At 33.7% G+C, this 21,623-nt stretch overlaps 1 protein-coding gene across 1 annotated transcript in view; it reads right to left on the bottom strand.

Annotated features, from left to right (window-relative positions):
* LOC149822104 (signal transducer, putative (DUF3550/UPF0682)) overlaps positions 1-21,623 on the bottom strand; it is a 50,699-nt gene that overhangs the window by 13,284 nt on the left and 15,792 nt on the right. The gene's annotated exons all lie outside the window — the stretch shown is intronic.

Raw genomic sequence — 21,623 nt, 5'->3', positions numbered from 1 at the left:
CCAGTCTCTAGAAAACCAACTTGTTGAAGCTACTAATCAAGAAGTTAAATGATCTAGTAGGGTATCTAGACCACCAGATAGGTTTGTATCCTATGACACTTTTTCCTCCAAAGATAGAGTTTGTCTTTTGTCCATACATCATGAACCCACTTTTAATCCTAAGTATAGAATTTGTTTTTTGTCCAAACATTTATTCCATGAACCCTCTACTTATAAGGAAGCCAAAACCAACCCTAAATGGATTGGTGACATGCAAAAGGAACTAGATGCCCTACATAAAACAAATACTTAAAAACTCCAAACTTTACCTGAAGGAAAGAAGACCACAGGGTGTAGATGGATCTATAAAGTCAAAATAAAAGTGATGGGTACTTGGAAAGATATAAAGTCAAAATAGTTGTTAAAGGATACTCTCAAGAACATAGAATTAACTATGATGAAACCTTTACCCAATTTGCTACTTGCTAGAATAACTCATTTAGAACCCTTATAGCAGTAGCCTCTATCAAGAATGAAAATTTTACCAAATTGATGTAAAAAATATTTTCCTTAATGGTAATTTGATCAAAGAAGTCGATATGGATCCTCCACCTAGATTAGTTGATATTGTAGGAAAGATTCTTCACTTGCGGACAGCCTTATATGGGCTCAAGCAAGCCCCCAAGGCTTAGTATGATAAGTTTAGTAGTGTTATGGTTGATCTTAGATTCACTTCATGCCAATACTAACGCCGCTTTGTTAGAAATTCCTTTGCTGAAAAAATTGTTCGCTTGTTGTATGTTGATGACATGATAATCACAAGAGAAGATAGAGTGGGGATTGAAAAGATTAAAGACATTCTTAAAAGCAAATTTGAAATGTCGGACTTGGGACAATTATGTGACTTTCTAGGTATAGAAGTTGTTTATTCTCCAAGAGGATACTTATCCCAAATTAAATTCGTTGCAGATATTATTAAGAGATCTTACATCACTGATGACAAGAAAGTGGACACTCCGAAAATAATTAATGCAAAGCTGAAAGCAAATGATGGAGTTATGTTGCATGATCCTACACCATATCGTCAACTCATCGGTGGCTTGACATATCTTACCATTACTAGACCGGATATAGCACATATTATGCATGTTATTAGAATAGTCCAATATATAATGTGTATTGTTATGACAATAGTTTGATATATCAAGAGCTCTACTACTAAAGGATTATTCTTATCCTCTACCTCCTCTTTAGATTTAATTGCTTACACTGATTCTAATTGAGGTAGAGATGCTAATGATATACACTCCACAACTGGTTTTTGTATTTTTCTAGAGGATTCTTTAATTTCCTAAAAATGCAAGAAACAACAAAAAGTATATGTTATCCACGAAAGTTGAATACAGGGTTGTGGCTACCACCAATACTGAAGTCATTTGGCTACGAAGACTACTTGAAGACATGGGAATTCACATGAAAGAGCCTTCAAAGCTTTGTTGCCATAACAAAAGTGTCATATACATTGATAGCAATTACATGTTGCACGAGTGCACTAAACACATAGAGATGGATTGTCACTATGTCAGAGAATAATTTTTTAAGAAAACTATCATGCTTCTATATGTCACATCAAAATATCAACGGGCAAACTTCTTTACTAAATCCCTTTCTTTCCCACAAACTTTCCGTAATTACACTGTAAGTTTGAGGGGGCGTGTTAAATTATAAATGTAATTTTTTGTTTATTTATATATATATATATATATATATATATATAACTTGTGTAGGTGTATATATACCTTATATGTATATACATATTGTCTATATGTATATACATATTTTTTAGAATGCATTTAGGTTTGTTTTATTTTTTGTTTTTTTGTGTGTTTATTTTGTTATTGTTTTGGATTTTTTGCACTTTAGAAGGGCATTTTTGTCTTTGGCATCTAGCCATTGGGAACTCCCAACGGCTAATTATGGTCTCTCGTTCTCTTGTCTCTCATCTATTTAAATGGGCATCTAGATTGCCAGACTAGGAAGCGGAAATGGGAAACGATACGAGAAGTGATGCATTTTAAAATGTATAGGAAGCGGGAAGCGAGGAATAAAAAAACGATATAAGAATTGAATGAAAATAAAAATGAAACTCAAATAAAAAATAAAATAAAAGTGAATATTATTAAATTTCATGATTTTTTAGTGTTAGCACTAAATTTTTCACAAAATCAACATCATGGAAGTGAGTGAGAGATGTAAGAGGAAACACGTAAAAAATATGAAAAGTAGAGTGAGAACATTTAAGAAGAATAGATGAACTATGTGAAAAGTATAGGAGAAGCGTGAGAGAATTGAGATTCTCATCAAGTTTCGGAAGCGAGTATCGCGCTTCCAAAGCGAGTTTCCGGGAAGTGGGCTTCCCATCTATCTAAGAAGCTTCCGGTAACTCTTTTTGCCCCATCTATTGAGTTCTCCTTCAACTTATTAATAAAAAATATTGTTTAATTTTATTGGCTGCTCTCTCTCTCTCTCTCATTATGCCTTCGTGCTTGTATTGCCCTTAGTGGTTGTGTATTGCCTATAGTGGCTTGTATATTGGCCTAGTGCCTATTGATCTCCATTGTAATTAGGGGTGGCAATCAGGTCGGGTTGGCGGGTCGTGTCGGCGGGTCAGCATACCTCAACACGAACCCGACCCGTTTATTAAACGGGTCGGTTGTGGCAAACACGAACCCGACCCATTTATTAAACGGGTTGAGTCGACACGACCCGCTTACACGACACGGCGACCCGTTTATTAAACGGGTTGACCCGATAACATAGACACGATAACCGACCCGACACAAAAAAAATACATATTATACATAAAATAAAATAAAAAAACAATAAAATTTCTGATAAATTCTTAACACAAAAATTCAATAAAAAAAACTTATTCGCACAACAATAACCCATAGAATGAAACAATCCGCGAGGAAAACCAGGACTGTGGCTACAAAAATCACTTTTGATCCGAAGAAATTAAAAGAAACATCCAGAAATAAGATCAAATCTTTTGTTGTCAATAATAGGGAAACTACAAAATCTGAGTCATCTGACCCTAACTAAGATAGAAACTGACGATCTTAACGCATTCACAAGGGAAAAATAAAATGAAATCACAAGAAAACCTAATTTCTCGCCGGAAGAACCATCATATCAACGCATTCGGAGACGTAAAAAAAAACATGGAAACCAAAATGGATCGTTTCGTCAACAAAAAGATCGAAAAAATACCATATGAAGCTGATGAGAACGCCCTCTGAGAACCCTCAAACTCGGATTTCAGGAGGAACTCTTAAGAACCACAATCAGCAAGAGAACGAAAAGCGAACGAACGCCAAAGGGGGGAGAGGAAGGGCCTTTTAAAGCTTTTGCCTTTTCTTAAAGGAGAAGAAGATTTTGGAGACGCGGACGCCAAACTACCTTCAAATCCCGTTGATTGTGTTTATGGCGCCGGACCCAAACCCCATTTCGTGTAAACGGGTTGACCCGCCCGCCTAACCCGTTTATTAAACGGGTCATCCGGGTTGGCGGGTTGGCATACCCCTAACACGAACCCGACCCGTTTAATAAACGGGTTAGGCGGGTCGACCCGTTTATTAAACGGGTTAGTTTAAGCCAAACCCGAACCCGCCTAAGAGGCGGGTTGGCGGGTCGTGTCAGGTTTTGCCACCCCTAATTTAATATCCTCTTTTGATTTCATTGCAATATATATAGGGTTAATATTTGGTGTTATTGAAGACATAGATCTATTGAGCTAAAAATCATATGTTGAAGCTCTATCAACTCAATCTGACCACACAGATGTATGGTTTGTTTGCTAAGGATCAAACCTTGGATTGTGTTATTTCAATCTCAAAATATGACTTTTTGCATCATGACATTTTATTGCATTGTAGATAGTTGATTTTTGAAGCCCTTAAAAAACCTATTTACATGTCATAATCACATGATTCAAAACTCATTTTCTATTATACAAACCTTATACATCATATCCATACAGTCTGATCTACAAAAAAAATCCAGAAAATATGAAAGGTGATTTGAACTCAATAGTTTTGTGCCCTCAATAGTTAACCAATATATATATATATATATATATATATATATATATATATATATATATAAGAAAAGTGGTAGCTGCCTACCACTTTTCTGGCCTACCACCAGCCCACCACAAGTGAACAGGTGTTTTCAGATTGTTTTCGGAAATGTGTTCGGCATGGTCGATTTGTTAGGAAACAATACTTGGATTATGTTTTTTCAATAGAAAACATAATTTTTTAAGCCTTGAATATTTATGAAAATTTTATACTATCAAATTTTAAATCTTATAAAAACCTACATGCATGTCGGAATCGGACTATCCAAGAGTCGATTTCTATAAAATCAAGCACGTGGAACAGATCTGTAAGGTCAGATTTAAGGGAAACATGGAAAAACCCATTCAAAAGCTCAATAGGCTGGCAGTAGGCCAGAAAAGTGGTAGGCAACTACCACCTCTCTCTCTCCTTACCCATTCGTTAAGGGTAACCCATTAACCTGTAGTCTGACCCAATCCAACCTGAGATTTTGTCAAGTCAGATTTAAGCCTGCTTCGGGTTAGGCTTTATTCCAAAAACAAGGCCCAAGCCCGACCCATTCGGGTCAGGCCACAAGCCACCCGGCCCATTGTTCAGCCCTAATTACTTGTAGGGAGAGGTTGTTTTGACCATAGTTGGCAAACTCGTGACTCGGGCTCAGATCGGACCCCTACTGGGTCACCGAGTTAGCGGGTTGACTCGGTGACTCGGACGAGTCAAGACTCTAATTTTATAGTGTAAGCACATGAATAAGACATGAAAATAACTAAACTTCAAGCTAACATGTCAATAGATAAGTTACAAAAACATATAATTATACATGATTATTAACTTTTTTCATTGAAAAATATTAGATTCTTCATAAAAAGTGACTTTAATATAAGAATTATGCATTAAAATAATAAAATACATGATAAAAAATATATTTAATGAGTTGGATCGGCACAACTGAATTGTGACACGGTTAGGGTCTGATCCGGGTCGACTCGGGTGATTCCCGAGTTGACTCGCCGGGTTTGCCAACCATGGTTTTGACAAAATCTGACCACATGAATGTGTTTAACATGGTCAAAATATTATGAATCATCCCTTGGATCATAGTTTTTTATGTAAAAATGTTTTTCTGAGGTTTGAAAATCTATTACATTATAGGTTGTTTTTTTACCCTCATAAAATTTGACATACATGTTAGAAAAACATGATCCAAAGGTCAGTTTCTACTAAACTTAATATGTAAATCACATCTAGAGGGTCAAATGTGCAAAAAACTAAAAAAAATAAAAATATTACATTTTTTAGTAGGGGGTTCCTTACCCACTAGGGTAGCAAACATTATATATATATATATATAGAGAGAGAGAGAGAGATAGTGATGAAAACATGCTAAATGGGTTGTTTGGGGTCTTCTGCTATGTCACGGGGATTCGGCTAGCAGGGTGCCGCACCCGTGTCGACGCGGGTGCGGGTGCGGGTGCGGCACCGGGTGCGGTCAACCCGATCCTGGGTGCGTTGACCACACCCAGAGTCATTTCGGTCCATTTTTGTTTGGATTTTTAAAAAAAAAAAACCTTTTTGCCCTGCGAAATGGGCTGCAGAATTTAAAAAAAAACTGAACAGCTACTGCTCTTGTTTTATAAAGGGGCACTTGTGTCCACAACATCTGACGAGCTTTGTTGGCATCCCATGCTATTCCTGCCTCCAAACAATTAATTCACAACGTTGGAAAACATATTGTTAACTTGGAAATGATGATCCATCTTCCTCAAAAATTAAAACCAAAATTCAAGAGCCTTTTGAAGTCTTTATGCTTCAACCAACCAGATCCTTTTACGTCAAGGATTTTCTCTCTCCATAATAAATGATAATGGTGGTGGTAGAGCCTTGGTGGCTATTAGTATTCACTTTTCTCCTGACGAGATGGGTGCTCTAGCCGTAGCCTTGTGTAGACCTCTCTTTTCCACATGTCAAATCCAATAAATTTCTTTTAGCTGTCATTTGTGTGCAACTATATATAAAATGAAATTTGAAGAACCCTAGGCAGTGGCGTCGTAGGCAAACCACGTCAAACCTTTCGCTTATATTTTTTTTCGTGAAGACCAGGGAGTTTCAGACATGATTGAATCATGACAGTCAGCAGAACGCAACAGGCTGGGTCAATCAGATTGTCAATCCTTTCGGTTCATCAATTTTGTCCCGTTGAGCTAAAGTACACAACAAGCAGAACGTGGGTAACAAGTCTTCAAACAAACACACCAGCAAAAAAAACTGAACCCCGACCCGCGTCGGGGGAACCCCCGACCCCCTTCTATATATATATATATATATATATATATATATATATATATATATATATATATATATATATATACATTTTTTCCCCTGCCGCACCCCCGCACCCGGGTTTTTTGGAAGTGCCGAGTCCCCGCACCCGCACCCATGTGACATAGGTCTTCTGTTGTTTTTTAGGCACTTTTAACCCCATAGATGTTTTCAGCATGGTGGATTTACTTGGAATCAACAACCAAATCATGCTTTTTCGATGAAAAAACGATATTTGTGTTAAATTGTACATATATATACATTTATACATATGGTGTATATATATAAAATATGTGTATTTACATATGTACATACGAATGTATGTAAATGTGTTATATACATATGTGTATATATATTATATACGTATATATATGTGTATATTTATTTTTCTTCTTTAGTTTTCCATTTTTATCTAGTTCATTTTGAACTAAATATCCAACTAGTCAACTTTTAGTTGACTAGTTTTGGAGCCATTGGAGCTAGTCCCCAACGGCTACAAATAGAGTTCTTTCCCTCTCCTCGCTTGTATATAAATAAGGGTTATCCCCTCTCCTATGTAACAATGTTGCTTGCATTTTGATGAATAAATTAATTATTTATTTTTAGAGCCTTCTTGTGGATACCCTTGTGTGGGTTTTGGTAGTGTGCCTTTACTGGACACTTGTTGTACGTTTCCACTTGAATCTTCGGTGGACACATTGTCCTTGATTAAAGACTCTTGTTTCCTTACATGGTATCAGAGTCTCGTTATTCTTGAATCTTTGAAGATTGCTTGCCTCGTTTTCCATGCTTGTGGGAGCAAGAAGAAATCTCTTGTTCTTTGGTGATTCAAGTGTTTGTGTGATTGTGCATTTGAAGAGAAGTGTGGTTCATTGGCTCATGTAACTCCACTCAAAGTTCGTGTTGTGGTGCTTGTGCTATTTCTCCTTTTTCTTTTTTCATCTTATCTCTTTTCTCACCCTCTCTTTATCTCTCTCACCCCCTTATAAGAATGGATGACAATGAAAAAGTCACCCTCATGCCCGAGAAACTTAACGATACTAATTTTATAATGTGGTTTTCAATCATGAAGCACCACATTTGGAAAAAGGGATTGTGAGGACTAGTGGATGGTTCCGATTCGGAACCCAAACTAGTTCTCACAAATGTAGAGCACGAAAAAGAAGTAAATCTTACGGATGGTGAAAAGGCTAAGGCATTAACCACTTATGAGAAAAAATGGAAAGGCTTGAGAATGGGGCATGCCAAGATTATGTCTTGGCTAATCAATACCGTGGATATTAAGAAATGCTCTAGTCTCGCAAAATTTGAGTATGCAAATAAGGCTTGGGAATACCTTAAGAATATGTATTCCCTTAAAGATATTGCACATGTGTGCAATTTGCAAAACAAAGTTCGGACTATGACTCAAAAAGACAAAAGTATTAGAGAATACTATAATGAATTGTCCGAACTTTGAGAAAAGTTGTCTCTTCTTGAGCCTAAATGACATTGTCCCAAAGATATAGAGTTTCGCCAAAAACAATTTGATACAGAGCACTTTTATCAATTCATAAATGGTTTGAGGTCGGAGTTTGAAAGTACTAAATTGGCCTTCCTCTATAGAGAGAAAATTCCCTCTATTGTTGACACTATTAAAGAGTTAAGTATGGAGGAGAATAGGCTAAAAGGGCACATTTTGAAGAATGAAGATGATTTTGTTCTAGTCATCTCTAGACCAGGAAACTACATGGACCCTTACAAACCACCTCATTGGAAACAAGTGAATGAGTATGATAACAAGCCTTATTGGAAACAAGGCATCGATTACGACAAGAAAACATTTATTTGCTATAATTGTCATAAACTGGGACACATTAAACCTCAATGTCTAAAGTTTAGAAGAAGGGAAGAAAAGAAGGTGGCTTCGGTTGGCTCTCCACAAGAGTCAAATGACATAAACAAATCTCATGATGTACCTATATCCATATCTCCACTGATGAAAATTCTCCAACCTCTTCTTAGAGGGGCATCTTCTTTAAATTGAGCATCGACTAGAGCCGCAGTTTCATCCTTCTCCGATCCTGATAAAACTCCTTAGCTTCTTAATTCTGGTACTTCTTTTCATGTGACCGCAATAGTAAACTTTTATCTAAATCTTATACCAACTCAAGTGTGTCCAAGGTTGTTTGTACGACATGATACGTATCGTTACGTTTTGGTCTAACAATATGATACCTATATCAGGTGTATTGAGCGATACATCCATGTATCGACCCATATCGTACGATATAATACACCTTATATCGTACGATACAGGTCTGGCGCACTTAAAAAGACCTGAAAGCAGGTCTTTTTCGTTTTAGGTTTAAAATCCCTCTTAAGGGCCGACTTCTATATATGTGTAGAGGCTCTTGGAAGAAAACCCACGCACCCTAGGTTTTGTGAGATCGATTTGAGGGCCGATTCATGCGCAAGGGAGAAGGCTTTTGCGATTTTCTCAAAGACTGCATTTTCACCCATTTTTTCACACAAGTGGATTAAGGTAAAAAATCTCTATTCTTTTTTTGTTATTGAATGTTTTTTGGAGAAGGCATCAGAAAATTCGGCATGGCAATAGTGCACTCAAATAATGAGTGAAAATCGATTAGGAATCAAATGCAACTATTGCCAAAATGGTTTTTCGGGTGGTATCTCTCGGTTTAAGCATCATTTAGCCGAGACGCATCATAATGTTGTCGCATGCACGTCAAGAAAATTATCGGATGCCGTAAAATAGCAATGTCAACAATTACTTGATGATCTGAGATAAAAAAGACAAGAAAGATAGATGAATGAGACATAAATGGGGTATGCAGAGCCCTAGGAGGTTGTGTATTATGAAGATGAGCTTACTACTTTTGATTTTACAACCCATAACATAGAATCATAAGTAGGAGATTCTGCAGCGAAGGGAAAAGATGTGGTCGGTGTCAGTAGTAATGTCGCATGCACAAAAAGAAGAGCAGGAGGGAGTTCTTCGAGAGCAGGACCAGGAGGTAGAGCTAGAGGCTCTATTAGGAGTTTTTTCCCTTCTAGAACTGCCCTTAGGGTGCGGCCTGATATTCGTACTGCTATGACTCCTTAGCATTTAGTTGAGCAGGTGGATGTCATGGTTGGGATATGGTTCTATGATGCATGCATTCCTTTCAATACGAAAAATTCCCTTCATTTTCAGGCCATGGCAAATGTCATAATCAATATCGAGTCTGGATACAAGATGCCTTTATATCATGCTTTAAGAGGAAATATTTTAAATGCTAATGTGAATGAAGTGAAGGCTTATTACAATGAGATAAGGCAGTCATGCAGAGAGACTGGGTGTAGCATCATGGCAGATGGGTGGACAGATAGAAAGTCGACTTTGATAAATTTTCTTGTTTATTGTCCCAAAGGAACCATGTGTTTGAAATCAATTGATTTGTCTGATACGCCCAAGATAACAGATGTATTGTTGAGGGTTTTTGAGTTGTAGAAGAAGTCTAGCCTCAAAACATTGTACAGTTCATTACTGATAATGCAGCAAATTATAGAGCAGCAAGTAAAGAATTCACAAAAAAATTGGGTCATTCTTTTGGACCTCGCATGCTTCATAGAACTCATCCTTGAGAACATTGGCAATATGAATGAGGTACATCAGACAGTTGAATGCTGCCAAGAAATTAGTAAGTTTATTTATAATCATGCATGGGTTTTGAGCCTAATGAAAAAGTACACTAGTAGTATTGAGTTTATTTGTAGTGCAGTTACTAGATTTGCTACGAATTTTTTAACAGTGCAAAATTTGGTAAAGAATAAAGTTGCACTAAGAAATATTTTCATCAAATGAGTGGAATGCATATCCCCATGCACAAAAAAAAGGCCAGAAAATTATAGATAATGCATTCAGAAGTAAATTTTGAATAATTATACCTTTGGTGAAGGTGATTTGATTGGTTGACAGTGAAGACAGACCAGCTATGGATTATTTGTATAAAGTCATGGATAAGGCAAAAGAGGTCATTAGAGATAATCTGAAGAAGAGAAAATTTTACATACCTATATGGAATATCATTGATCATACGTGGACTAGACAACTTTATCAACATCTTCATGCTGCAACATACTATTTAAATCTTGCATTTAGATACTCCCTTTTAAAATAGACAAAGAAGTTAACAAGAGACTTTTGGATTGCATCAAAAGGTTGAACCCTGATTATAGCATTCAAGATCAAATTCATAAGGAAATGGAAACTTATGATAATGCATTGTATGATATAGGGAGACCTACAACACCGTAAAATTGTGTCACAATGTGTTCACGTAATTTATTTTATCTATTTCAATTTTAATTTCAAATTATTATTTAGTTATAATGTTTTGTATGATTGTATATCTGTTATTGTTTTAAAATTGATTTCTCATTTTCTTGTTTTTTTCAGACATACAGTGGGCAGGTTTGGAAGTGATGTTCCAAATCTGAGAGTCTTTGTCATTTGCATTCTAAGCCAAACATGTAGTGCAAGTGGATGCGAGAGAAACAGGAGTGTCTTCGAGCAAATCCATACAAAAAAAAAACAAATTGAAGCATAAAAGGCTCAATGACCTCGTCTACGTTCGCAACACCTTATGACCGAGGCAGAGGTATATAAAATTGTAAAATTTATTTGTCATTTTCATTTAAAACTCAACTAATTTTAATTTTTTCATGTCTAGGCAAATCGAAAAGTTATCAGCAAGAAGGCACAAAGAGCAATTTGATCTCATTAGTTTGGAACATTTTGATGAATCATATGCATCAGTTAAAAAATATAAGCTCTTTTGAATGAAGAGGACATTCAATGGATTAACATAAAAAGAGCACAAGAGGTAGATGATGAAAACCCTACGTATCGTGTGGACGATGTGGATGTCGAAGAAGAAGAAGATAATGAAGATGATTATGATTATTGATGTATTATGTATTCATGTTTTATTAAAAAACTTGTTGTGAGATGTTTTTGTTTATATAATATAAAAGTATGACTCATGTGGTATGTAATAGAGACATAAAAGCTTTATAATGTGATTTTATGTATGTAGTTTGTGCAATTCATTATTATTTCATGTGATATGATTTTTTAGAATTATTATTGAATTTTTATAATTTTTCTTGATTTTTTAGGATTTTTTTGAATTTTTTAATTAAATTTTATGATACATTTACGATACGATACGGTGTTACTATTGGGCCGACCGGTACGGGTAACGATACACTACTTACAACCTTGATCATGTCAAATGTTTTTACGACCGATGGTACATCTCTTGAAAATAAAAGTAGAAAAATTTATAAAAAAAATCAAAACTTCAAAAAGTTTACTATTTCAAAAGTTAGATATTCCTAAGTTAAATTTAAATTTTTTATCTAATTCACAAATATCTGACCATGGATGTAATGTCTCCTCTTCTGATGGTTGTTGGGTGTAGGATCGTCAATCAGGAAAGCTAATTGGGGAAAGCCATAGAAAAGGACACCTCTTCTACATGAATTTTTTTGAAATACCTAAGGATACTTTTTTTTTTAATGTTCAGAAATTGAATTTGGACTTGTGGCACAAATGACTTGGTCATCCTAATGTATCCAAAATCCAACACTTTTCAAGTTTGAAAAAAAATTGTAATTCTAAAAACTTTACATGTAAAGACTATATTCTTGGTAAAATGAAGAATTATCATTCCTTGAAAGAACTTTTGTTTCTTCTAGACCACTTGAGTTAATACATTTGGATATCTGGTGGCTAGCACCAATTATATCAAAGGGTGGATATGCATAGTATGTGATTTTTGTTGATGATTTCTCTGGGCATACTTAATCTACTTTCTTAAACATAAATATGAAGTCTTTTTACATTTTCAAATTTTTCACAACTTAGTCAAAAATAAGTTTGAAAACGATATTTTTATTTTCCGTACCGATTCAATGGGAGAATTTTTATCAAATGAATTTAAAGATTATCTAAATTTATAAGGCATCACACATCAAAGATCTTGTCCTCACGCATCATAACAAAATGGTTTGGCCGAACGAAAACACAAACACATTATGAAAACAATCAAAACCTTACTAATAGCAAACTAAGTACCAAAAGAATTTTGGGCTAAAACGGCTTTAACTACGATATATCTCATTAACAGACTGGCATCTTCTTCTTTGTAAAATATAAAACTAATTGAGAAAGTCTTTAAATTAATTCTTGATTATTCTAAACTAAGAATTTTTGGGTGAAAATGCTTTGTTTTTACTAATAAGAATGATAAACTTTCTCCTCGAGCCATTCCTTGTGCTTTTTTAGGTTATAAATATAACCAAAAAGGCTACAGGTGCTTTGATTTTAAAAATATAAAATTATATGTTTCAAAAAATATTTCTTATAGAAGGAAAGTTCCTTTGATTTTCAAAAAGGTAAGAAAGTAACTAAGTCTTCCTTTTTATTTGATTTAATTTTAATTTATGATAACTATGATTATGAATGTGATATATGATAGATAAATGTAACATTGATAATGGTCATGATAATATGATTAATGAAGAGTAACCCCGTAGGGACAAGAACTATTTGCAGTATTCTAGGTGTAGGGAGCCTAATCACCCATGTCTTGATATGATAGATAAACGTAACATTGATAATGGTCATGATGATATGATTAATGAAGAGTAACCCCATGGGAACAAGAACTATTTGCAGTATTCTAGGTGTAGGGATCCCAATCACCCATGTGCATCGGAAAAATATTCCGAACATGAAGTACAAACCAGAAGGTCGTCTAGGATTTTTAAACCACCTAAGAAATTTGTACCCTATGATTCATTTTCTCCAAAATGCAAGGTATTCATTGCATTAATTCATTTGTATGTAGAACCTTCAACCTATACTCAAGTTGAGTGGTGAAACTCTTGAAAAATATAAAGGTAGATTAATTACAAAGAGATATTCTCAAGAATATGGCATAGATTATGAAGAAACATTTGCATTGTTAGGGCCCTAGTATCCTTAGCCTCTGTTATAAAAATGGCTTATATTCTAAATAGATGTCAAAAATGTCTTTCTTAATGGAACCTTAGTTGAAAAGGTTTATATGGAGGCACCACCTGGTATAAATATTTTAAAGGGTAAAACTCTTTGTCTGGATAAAGCTTTTTATGGTCTTAAAGAAGCACCAAAGTCTTGGTATGACAGGTTTAGTCAAGTTATGCTTGATATTGGTTTCAAAACTTGTTTAGCTGACACTATCTTGTTTGTTAAGGTTTCTAATTCAGGTATTATTATTCTTCTTCTCTACGTGGATGACATGATATCACTAAAAGAGATAAACAGGGAGTTAAAAATATTAAAAAACTTCTCAAAAAATATTTTGACATGACTGACTTAGGTTTATTAAAATATTTCTTAGGAATTAAAGTTGCTTACTCTCCTAGACAGTACTTATTGTCTCAGTCTAAATTTGTCTTTGACATTGTCTCCAGGTCTGGAATCACAAATGATAAGAGAGTTGATACCCCTAAGATTATCAACACCAAGACGAGACTTGATGATGGAGAACCGCTTGAGGATCCTACACTTTACAGACACACTTTACAAACAGCTTATTGGAACACTCTCTTACCTTTCAATTACTAGACTTGATATAGTGCACGATGTATATAGTACACGATGTAAACACAGCTAGCCAATTTCAGCAAGCTTTGACTTTTGTTCACATAGAAGCAGTTTTGTATATTATTAGACATCTTAAGACTTCTCTTTCTCAGGGCCTTTTTTTGTCATATTCATCTTTATTATACTTAATTGCTCATATTGATGTTGAATGTGGAGGTGTTTTCAATAACACTCAACCACGGGTTTTTGCATTTTTAGGTGACTCTGATTTCGTGAGCATGCAAGAAGCACCTTAAGGTCTCACTTTTGTCAATTGAGGTTGAATATCAAGCCATGGAAACAATGATGGAGGTAGTCTGGCTCAGAATATTGTTCATTGATATGCGAGTTCAAGTGACTGGCGAGGCGCATCTATTGTGACAATAAGAGTACAATCTACAATGCCAGCAATCGTACTTTTCATGAACGTACTAAACATATTGACATGGATTATCACTACGTTCGAGAGGAGTATCTTCATGAGACTATTGATCTGCCTTACGTTACATCAAAATATTAGTTAGCAGATTTCTTCACCAAACCTCTCACTGCTCCCATATATCATTTTCTTTTAGACAAACTTTTGGTTATTGTACCGTAAGTTTGAGGGAGAGTGTTAAATTGTACATTTATACATATGGTGCATATTGTCACGAAATGATTCGGATTCCAATGCACTCCATGATAATCTCTAAGACTCAAAACATTATACATTTGAACAACAAACTTGAGAATTAAAGGATACACATCAAAATATAAATAAATAATTTTATTCATAATGGATATAAAAAAAATACAAAATGATATTACATTCAAGCCTCGCTATAATACTTCAAAGAATAATAATAAATAACCCTAATATCACTCTCTCAACCTTAACATACACACACCCTTTATTTATAGAGGAGAAAGGGAGGAAGAAATAAAGGAGAGGAAGAGAGGAAGTCATCTTAATAGCCAAAAAAGGAGAAGCCTCCCAACAGCTAAAATTTTAGCCGTATATATAATATATACATATTGTATGTATATAAATATATATACGTATACATGTGAATATACACACATATACTATACTATATACATAAGTATGTATATATACAAATAACAATATACATATATACATACGTATATACATATATAAACAAAAAAATACATTTAATCTTAACACCCCGCCCCCTTCAAACTTCCAGTGACTCACTATAAGTTTGCAAATTCAGATAAGCAACCCATTATATAAAATATCATTTGTCTTCATCAATTTCTTTCATTCGTTGCTTCCTTCAGGAGGTGCTCTATCATATGCTCCATTACACAGAGGATCTTTAATTATCATCAATCCTTGACATCCTCTAAATAGAGCTAACAAAACACCCAACTATACAAAAATATATTTTAAAAATATTTCAAAGGATAATTATATTAGCTACATATTATGGAGAGAGGATGGCCAAGCACACAATATAAAAACTATTTAATTTAACATCATTTAAAGAGAACAAAACATTAATTTCAAATAAGATAAACTTTTGTCATTTTAATCATACATGAAAACATGCATTATTTAAAGTGAATATACATATATTTATCACATAAAAGACATGATTATTAAAGAAATAATTCACAAAAGAGTTAAAATCACAAGACAGTTTACATAGCAGAAGACATAAAAGACAAGTGTTAAAGAAGCATTAATTTTTCAAAAGATAATACCAAGTGTCAAATACACACAATAGCCACTATAGGCATACACATAAGATATTTCACTAATGAAATGCTTAGAAAAGCATGTAATGAAAGATCAAAAACAAAGCGCAAAAGCACACATAAGTCTAAGTATGGACAACACAAACACACGAAGGCACAATACAAGCACAAAAGTGCATAAGCACAAGTCCACTATGGGACAATACAAAGAGCCAACAAAGCAACACAAGTAAAAAATATATATATTTGTTTATTGCTTGAAAAAACATAACCTTATGTAAATTATGAAAAACAATTAATCATGGAATAACTCATGCAACTACAGCATATACAATGCAAAATGCATGAAAATATTTCAACAACCATTTCTCATAAAAGAGAAAATGAGTTTAGAAAAATTACAAAGAAATTTTAAAAAAATCTCATACATCACAATAAATAAATTTTGTAAATTAAAATATTAGTTTAACCATCACAAGCAATCACCTTCTAGGCCTCCAAACCTCAAACATCAAGTGTATCAGCGACTAGAACAAAGAGCATAATCATCATGCCACTAAAGGGCCAAAGACACACGCGAAGGTGTGTATAAACATCCATTCTTTACGTATAATGACACTTAAAACAAGTGTATCAACGACTAGAACAAGAGCATAATATTAACAAAGGTAAAATCACACGCGAAGGTGTGAATAAACATCTCTCGTCTACATATAATGACACTAAAAAATCAAGAGTATAATGCCAACAATGGGCTAAAATCACACACGGTGTAAATAAATATCTCTTGTCTACATATAATGAAACTAAAAAATTAAGTGTATTAGCGACTAGATCAAGAGTATAATCTCAATGTCAACAAATGACTAAAACATACACGAAAATGTGAAAAAACATCTTTTGTCTACACATAATGACACTTAGATAAAAGGCTTAAAAAGGAGAAGACACTCGAGGTAAGAAAGCTTGTAATAGAAAGTTGCTAATGTTATCAATAAGAATATAAATTTTAACCATCTTTTGAAACATCATGGTTTCAAAAATAGATAGTCATCACAGATAAACAGAGTTATAAGCATCCATAATAATAATGGTTATACAACAAATGAGTGAAATATCACACTCAAATCTAGAGATCAAACAACTGTCAGTTAGAGCCAAACCATAAGTTGACATAAAACAAGATGCACACAACTCACCCCAACAAACATCTTTGAATCAACAAAAGCATATATGGATTCAGAGGTCAATCAACTATCAATCAGATCAAAGACTGGTGTCAACACGACACACATAAACTTTGATAATTGTAGATTGATAAGATGATTTGAGGTGCACACATAACGCACCTCAACGGCTAACTCAAAATACCAACAATAATGAGTTCAGAGGCCAATCAACCATCAATCAGACCAAAGACAAGTGACATCACGTCAATTATAACCTTTAGAAATCTAGATTGATAAGATGACATTAGGTGCACACACAACTCACGTCAACGGCTAACCAAGACCCAACAACAAGGCCAAGAGAGATGATGCATTATATAAAATTTTGTGAAGAACAAATAAAAATGTCATAAAAAGGCAATACATAATCATATAATTCAATTTTCAAATAGGTGAGTTCATATCAAATATTCGATTTGAAAAAACAAGTTTCAAATCAAATTCAATATAAGTTAGGTAAAAACCTTAGCATAAAAAAAAAACTTAGTGCAATCATAATCACAACAATATGTTAATGGATGCAATTATATGCAATACATGATGTCTTATGACAATTTTTACAAACTTGAATAAGCAAATACCGAGTCATGCCTAATATAAGCACTCGTCGTAGAAGTAACGAAATTATGAAGTTTGAGAATCTTTCAAAAGATCATAAATCCATTAATGAGAAACAAGTACACTAAGCACATCATATACAAAAGATCAATAAATCTCATTAAAAAGACAACACATATGACAAGAAGTTAGAGCTAAACCATAAGTCTACCATGAAGCAATTGAACATAATCAAATGGAGATTCTCAAGAGTTATATAAAAAAAAAACTTAAGTGCACTAGTGCACAAGCACACAAATAAAAAAAACACTAGTGGACGAAATACAATCCTCACAAAGAGAAACAAGAGACATAAAAAGAGTCATCTAAGGGCTACATACAATCCTCACAAAGAGGAACAAGAGACATAAAAACAATATAGATGTTTTTTTTAAATACTCCCTAAGAGCCATAAAGATCCACATATATATGATCACACTAAACAAGAGATTTTTTTTCATAATGTAACATTCTTCAATAAGCATGATGTAGAATATACGCAATGGAGAAATCACAAAAGATAAACTTTTTTTTTATACGACACCAAGTCATGCTTATGCCATCAAATAAAGTCTTCTTTAGGCATATACCGAAAAGAAAACACATGTCATTTGAAAATAATCTTTACTTAATAGAGCAATATTGCTCAATATATATGAAATAACATATTCAAAAATAAATCACAATAAAAGATCATTCTTGATCATATCATAATATATTAAAATTTTCAAAGATAGAACATACATATGTTAAGAAATATGAATTTTAGTATTTTGCAAAAACACATAATATTTTTAAAAGCCATATATTCAACTTGAATGAATAACTACAATGGTGTTCTCTAAGAAACACACTCACAATACCCATAAAGGAAATCAAAAAGAGGTATTCTATAAGAACACAATCACAAATCCCACAAAGGGAATACACAATAAGACACAATATAAAAATATATTTTGCAAAATATAGTTTTTTACTATACATATCCATAATCTAAGACATATCAAAACACAACAATTTTCACATACTTCAAATATATATATATATATATATATATATATTTATTTATTTATTTATTTATTTATTTATTTATTTATTTTTAACATAACTCCTTTTAAAACTTACCATACATAGAAAACACAAGAAGCCAAAGATACATACCAGAATGTGAAATCCTTTCCAAGACCCCGATGCCTCGCTCTGATACCATGTCACGAAATGGAGCGGATTCCAATGCATTCCATGATAATCTCCATGACTCAAAACATTATATATTTGAACAACAAACTTGAGAATTAAAGGATACAAATCAAAATGTAAATAAATAATTTTATTCATAATGGACATGAAAAGAAATACAAAATAAAATTACATTCAAGCCTCACTACAATACTTCAAAGAATAATAATAAACAACCCTAATACTACCCATCACTCTCTCAACCTTACACACACACCCTTTATTTATAGAGGAGAAAGGGAAGAAGTAAATGAGAGAAAGAGAAGACGTCCTCTCAATAGCCAGAAAAGGAGAAGCCTCCCAACGGCTAGAATTTCTAGTCATTGGTCCCCAATATATATATTGTAAATATATATGTATATTACAATAAATATATATAATATATACATATTGTATGTATATAAATATATATATATATACATATACATGTGAACATATATGTATGTACTATAATATATACATATGTATATGTACAAATAACAATATACATATAGACATATGTATATACGTATATATACAAAAGGATACATTTAATCTTAACATATATATATATGTGTGTGTGTGTGTGTGTGTGTGTGTGCGTGTATTTCATATGTACATTCGAATATATGTAAATGTGTTATATATATATATATGTTTCTTTTTCTTTAGTTTTCCTTTTTTATCTAGTTCATTTTGAACTAGATATCCAACTAGTCAACTTTTAGTTGACTAGTTTTAGAGGGAAGCAGATCAGGCCATGCTGAACATGACCTTTTTTGCTCATGCCAACATTGTGGCCGTCCGTTTTGTATTTTGAAAAGTTAAAAGGTCAACAGAGCAGTTATATGCTCTGTGGCATCCAAAATGCAAACAGACAGCCACGATGTTGGCATGAGCAAAAAGCTCATGTTCAACATGACCTGATCTGCTTCCGTTTTAGAGCCTTTAGAGCTAGTCCAACGGCTACAAATAGAGTCGTTGGACTAACTCCAATGACTCTATTGAGTCCTCCTTTCCCTCTCCTCTCTTGCATATAGATAGGGGCCATCCCCCTCTCATATGTAAACAATACTTCTTGCATTTTGATGAATACATTAATTAATTATTTTTAGAGCCTTCTTGTAGATACACCTTGTGTGGGTTTTGGTCGTGCGAACACTTGTGCTTGTCCACTTGAATCTTCGGTGGACACATTGTGCTTGATTGAAGGCTCTTGTTTTCTTACAATTTGGAGCCTCAAAAATTTGCAAAGATTTTGAGCCATTGATTTTTCAAACCTAATAAAAACCTACCTATAAGTCGAATTGACCGCTCCAAGAGCCAATCCCTATAAAATCAAGCGTGTAGGTCACATTCGTATGGACAAATTTTAAAAATGAAACAAAAAAGGCAGAAACCCATTTATGATATTTCATTTAGCATATATATATATATATATATATATATATATATATATGGGAAAATATGGGCTACTAATGAAGGTAAGGAACTAATGAGTAGAAATTACTCTTTTCTTCAAAAAAATTCAATTTTTCAATTTTTTCTAGATCAAATGTTACAAATGAGATATACATGGTTTGTTTAGTAGGAAACTTGTTTTGAATCATGTGATTATGACACATAATTAGGTTTTTAAAGGGGTTCAAAAATCAACGGCCCACAATGTGCCAAAATTTCATAACTCAAAAAGATCATGTTTTTACATCAAAAATGCAATATGCAAGGCTTGATCCTTAGCAAACAATCCATGCTAAACACATCTATGTGGCTAGATTGAGTTGATACAACTTGCTCAAATGATTTTTTGCTCATTAATTATTTACCTTCATTGGTATTTTCCCTATATATATATATATATATATATATATATATATATATATATATAGAGAGAGAGAGAGAGAGAGAGCTTCTATCATGGTACTAAGCCACCATAACTTATGGTTGTTTGTACCAAGGTTACTAGACTAGGAAGTGAAAGTGGGAAACGAAACGAGAAGCTTAAGCGAGAAGTGAGGAATCATTTTAAAAGCAAAAAGAGGAATAAAAAAGGAAGTGACATGAGACTGAATGGAAAGTGAAATACTAATTGAAAGGAAAGGACATAAAAATGATGATTCTTAAATTTCATGATTTTGCAGTGTAAGAATTAAATTCTTCTCAAAATCTAAAAATAATGATTGCCAAGTTAGAAAAAGTACATCAGAATGGTTGGGTGGGAAGAGTGAAAGGAAATACATGGAAAACATGAAAAGAAACGTGACAAACACACATAGGAAGCACGTAGGGAAGCAAGAAAAAATTGTGAGAAGCATAGGAGAAGCATGGGAGAATCGAGATTCCCATCATATTTAGGAAGCGAGGAGTTTTGTGCTTCCGAAGCGAGTTTCTGAGAAGCATGTTTTCCACCTATCTATGAAGCTTCCAGTCGCTATGGTTTGTACACTTGATTTACATAGATCCAATCTCCAAAAGCAAGATCTAACCTTTAGATCATGTTTACCATGTTCTACTTTTTCATGTGTTAAAGTTGACTCCAACATGATGTTTTATAGCATCTTTGAACCACCCTTATTTTTATGAATTGTGAGCAGTTGATTTTTTACCATCTTAAAAATGAATCTTGTGGTGTATTAGACATATTAAAAGTATAAAACCTCCTAATATAGCAAATAAACTCCATTAAACACATTGGATCTAACATCTTGTGGCAAAATCCATACAAAACACCATATGGTATCATGGTACAGAACCACCTCAAGTACATATATATGTGTG

This window comes from Nuphar pumila, chromosome 11 (genome assembly GCF_984573655.1).
Source record: "Nuphar pumila chromosome 11, dmNupPumi1.hap1.1, whole genome shotgun sequence".
NCBI classification, from domain to species: domain Eukaryota; kingdom Viridiplantae; phylum Streptophyta; class Magnoliopsida; order Nymphaeales; family Nymphaeaceae; genus Nuphar; species Nuphar pumila.
Note: the sequence above shows the minus strand (reverse complement) of the source record. Positions and strands in the feature narration are given on the sequence as shown.